Below are 4,684 nucleotides of genomic sequence, written 5' to 3'. Positions count from 1 at the left end.
AAGAGAAGATGGAGTCCACATTCCTCACTTTACATCATGTTTTTTTATGTTTAAAACATTGATTCTGTTAAAAGTACTGTACCAATAAATCTAAAGGTCTAATTTTATTGACCATTATTATTCCAGTGAGTGGGTGGGTTGGAGCCATAGTGCATTACTTTGCCCAGGGCCTACAGTGCTGTTAAGACTGCCCTGGTGTAAGGGTTTCCTCCTTGTAATATATATTTTTGATAGATACTAAATGAAGAATAAGAGCAATAACTACAGCCAGTGTCGGACTGGGGCATGAAGGGCCCACCAGGTAAATGCAACGGAAGGGGCCCACTAGAAGGGACTGGCAAGCCATTTCGTAGGTGTGATCATCAACTGGAGTAGTGTGGCCTGATATCTTTAGGAAATTAAACATGAAAAAAAAATGAATGGAGGCCAGTTTGTTTCACAGATCTAACATTACAGAATGTGTACAACAATGGCGGAGAGGGAAGGGAGGAGATGTGGCCGGATTACTGGCAACCAGGAGAAGGATTAGTAGGCGTTGTGGTGGATCTAGAGGGGAGGTGTCCCTGTCGAGCAATCAGAGCACCTTTTCCCGGCAGAGTAGTGCCTATGCCACAGACATTGGAGGCCGTGGCAAGTGTGTCGGTGGAAAATGTATGGGTATGGGGTGTATTATGGTATAAGTAGGATGGTGAAGGGTGGCAGAATGTGTCATAAGAAATAGAGGGCCTGATTCAGAGCCGCTCGTAAGCGGCCGCTCGTTCGCTCTGAGCGATGTTCGCACAACTACGCATGCGTATGGGTCGTAATGCGCATACCAGTCATTGCGGTCGGAAATCATGCGCTCGCAAAACAGCGAGGGGCTGCTAATTTGATTGACAGAATGTACCATTGTGGGTGGTAACAGGGGAAGGTGCTTGAAAACGGGGGAGTGGAGATCCGAATGCAGGCGTGCCAAACGGTCAAAAGGGCGTTTAATGGGAGTGCATAATTAGTAAAGGAGCGTCATCGACCACGTCACTTGGTTGTCTTTTAGCCTGAACTGCTCGCAGTGATAGCGGGAAGTAAATCCTACCACAAGCACTGCGAGCAGTTCAAATGCCTTTCGATGTTCCCGATTAATCTAATAAATACCGGAGATGACGTGTGTTGCGAACGGCAAAGGGGCGTCTCTATACAAAATAGCAAGCGCATTTTTCGTTCGCTCGCTCAGACATAGAGGAATCAACAAACCTCAAAGAGTAAGTACTCAATTTAAATAGCCGGCCCCTTTTTTGGAACGACCGTCCGCAAATAGCGTCCGGCTCTGAATCAGACCCAGAGTACCGGAATGGATTAAGGTAGAAGTGAGTGGAAAATATGTAGGTTGGAAGAGAAGGGAAGGTGTAGAGGGAGCAATGTTCTCTTACTGGCATCCCTAATATATTTCTACCAACAGTGTATGTCCCCAAAATATAATAGTATTACCAAAACAGCAATTAAATTCAATAGTTTGTGTCAGAAAGAATTCCACAGTGTAATCTAAGGCATCTTCATGTGAAGGGAAACAGACTGTATTTTTTCTTACCAACCACGTAAATTGAACTTAGGCATTTCATACTGAGTGCTGTTCCCCCAACAACAACAACTACTAACATTGGCTTAATTGAAGGCGTTTTCTATGCCCTTCAGTCCGCTGGGTACGGCTGAGGCTCCTTGGATCCTCCTCCTTGTTGTCTACCTCCTCGGACCTCACTACTGGAGCATGACTTCATTGCTGATTCCATGTGTGTGTTCTGGAATGAAACCCGGCTCAGTGACTGCTCACAGACACAAGTAACCACATGCCCACTCAGGTAACCTCACCAGCGCACAGACAGAGGCACAGGCAAGCCCATGCCTGTACAGATAGTGGCACTGGAAAACCCATGCCCATTCAGATAGTGGCACTGGAAAACCCATACCCATACAGATAATGGCATAGGAAAACTCATGCCCATACAGATAGTGGCACAGGAAAACCCATGCCCATACAGATAGTGGCACAGGAAAACCCATGCCTGTACAGAAAGTGGCACTGGAGAACCCGTGCCCATACAGATAGTGGCACTGGAAAACCAATGCCCATACAGATAGTGGCACAGCAAAACCGATGCCCATACAGATAGTGGCACAGGAAAGCCTATGGCCATAGACGGGGCACAGGTAACCTCATGCCCACATTTGCATGAGCACATTGCACAAGTAAACACAATGCACTACTGTACAGGAAGCTGATAAACCCAGAGTGACACAGCCACCTCTCCATTCTAGTCTGAGGAGTAAATTTACTAAAGTGAGTTTTTAGAAGTGAGTTTTAAAAGTGATGTTGCCCATAGCAACCAATCAGATTCTAGCTATTATCTTCTAGAAGGTGCTAGTTAAGTAGAATCTGATTGGTTGCTATGGGCAACATCACTTTTAAAACTCACTTCTAATAACTCTCACTTTAGTAAATTTACCCCTGAGAAGCAAGGTATAAAGGATGTAAATGGTGACAGTTCTCTTTTCATCTAATACAGGCAACCAGTAACTTGCATTATAACAGTATACAAATTTCTTTAAAAGCATGGAGATGGGCCGTTATTATTATTATTTTGTGTTTCCAATTTCTGTTATACCAGGTTGTGGTGTGGATGGAATGACTGCTCCAGCAAAAGGGCACAGTCTTAATGAATGAGGGCTGTCACAGCACACACACACACATGTAACCTCAGCACACTGGCATACACACAACCATGTAATCCCAGCACACATGCGCATACAGAATCTCAGCACATACGCAGAGTCCCAAACAGAGGCACACAGAGTTCCAGCAAACATCATGTACACATACATAGAACACACATGCAGTGTCAGTACACATACATAGAACACACATGCAGTCTCAGCACACATGCATACAACACACATGCAGTCTCAGCACACATGCATACACTCTCAGCACACATACAGTAGATATACACACATGCAGTCTCAGCACACATACATAGAACACACATGCAGTCTCAGCACACATGCATACAGCATAGTCTCAGCACACATACATAGAACACACATGCAGTCTCAGCACACATACATAGAACACACATGTAAACAGTCTCAGCACACATACATAGAACACACATGCTGTCTCAGCACACACATAGATATACACACATGCTGTCTCAGCACTCACATAGATATACACACATGCAGTGTCAGCACACCCATAGATATACACACATGCAGTGTCAGCACACATACATAGAACACACATGCAGTCTCAGCACACATACATAGAACACACATGCAGTCTCAGCACACATACATAGAACACACATGCAGTCTCAGCACACATACATAGAACACACATGCAGTCTCAGCACACACATAGATATACACACATGCTGTCTCAGCACACACATAGATATACACACATGCTGTCTCAGCACACACATAGATATACACACATGCTGTCTCAGCCCACACATAGATATACACACATGCAGTCTCAGCACACCCATAGATATACACACATGCAGTCAGCACACATACATAGAACACACATGCAGTCTCAGCACACATACATAGAACACACATGCTGTCTCAGCACACATACATAGAACACACATGCAGTCTCAGCACACATACATAGAACACACATGCTCTCAGCACACACATAGATATACACACATGCTGTCTCAGCACACACATAGATATACACACATGCAGTCTCAGCACACCCATAGATATACACACATGCAGTGTCAGCACACACATAGACACACATGCAGTCTCAGCACACAGACAGTATATATATATATATACTGTATATAGAGACACACATGCAGTCTAAGCACATATAAAGCCTCAACACATTCATACACACACATGACTGTAAAGAAGGAAGATAGCAATGGGCCAGCCAGTATCTTTGTGTGGAGGGCAGCATGCACTGAACAGCAAGCTATTTAGCCTGAGCAGTTTGAAGCCACCCTTACTTGGCAATTAATGTAGTCTGTCCTGCTACAGCTCTTCTTTCCTCCAGCGATGTCTGTGTGCAGGGGATGTAGGAGGCCAGATGGGAGGAGCCTGGTGCATAGTGAGAGAGTAGTGTACTCCTGTCTATGCTGCCCCATGCTGCTGGTCCCTGCTCCTGCCGTGACAACACCCGGCGGCAACCTTTGCATCATCCAGCAGCAGGGGCTGTTGGGAGTTGTAGTCCCTTCCCACTGTGACAGGCCACTTCATACGGAATCACCTCCTGCTTGCATAGCAGCAGGCTATAGTATAGGACTTTGTCGGTTACCTAAGATAGGCTCCGCCCTCCTGCGATACTGGGCGTGGCTAGAAACAGCGGGGCCCACCGGGGATTTCCCCGACTCCCCGCTGGGCCAGTACGACCCTGACTACAGCCCATATACTTGATTCCGGTCACGTTTGGGGTTTTCAGATCTGAGTTAGGACCTGTGGGCTGGGCTGACTAGTTGTAGCGGAATAGTGGTGGTTGAATCTGAGGTCTGCTCATGGGTGAGACCTGGAAGGCTCCCATTCTGTCCCTGGAATCAACTGAGTGGAACTCAACCCTTTACCCAGAACTTAAGGAAAAAGAGGCTGGAACCAGTGTTTGAGAACTCAAGGAACAGAGCAGTAATAGAGGTAATCGGTAGCCCACCTGGAATCTGCT

General features: G+C 46.0%; 1 long non-coding RNA gene across 1 annotated transcript; it reads right to left on the bottom strand.

The window, feature by feature from the left end:
* Window positions 1-286: 286 nt before the first annotated feature.
* LOC148538853 (uncharacterized) lies at window positions 287-4,247 on the bottom strand. Its single transcript, XR_015871397.1, has 3 exons — window positions 3,999-4,247; window positions 1,633-1,772; window positions 287-388 (listed from the first exon to the last, which is right to left on the bottom strand). It is a non-coding gene; the product is annotated as an uncharacterized LOC148538853 (long non-coding RNA).
* Between the last annotated feature and the right edge of the window lie 437 nt (window positions 4,248-4,684).

Source organism: Taudactylus pleione, unplaced genomic scaffold (assembly GCF_031769625.1).
Source record: "Taudactylus pleione unplaced genomic scaffold, aTauple2 ptg000034l, whole genome shotgun sequence".
Classification (NCBI taxonomy): domain Eukaryota; kingdom Metazoa; phylum Chordata; class Amphibia; order Anura; family Myobatrachidae; genus Taudactylus; species Taudactylus pleione.
Note: the sequence above shows the minus strand (reverse complement) of the source record. Positions and strands in the feature narration are given on the sequence as shown.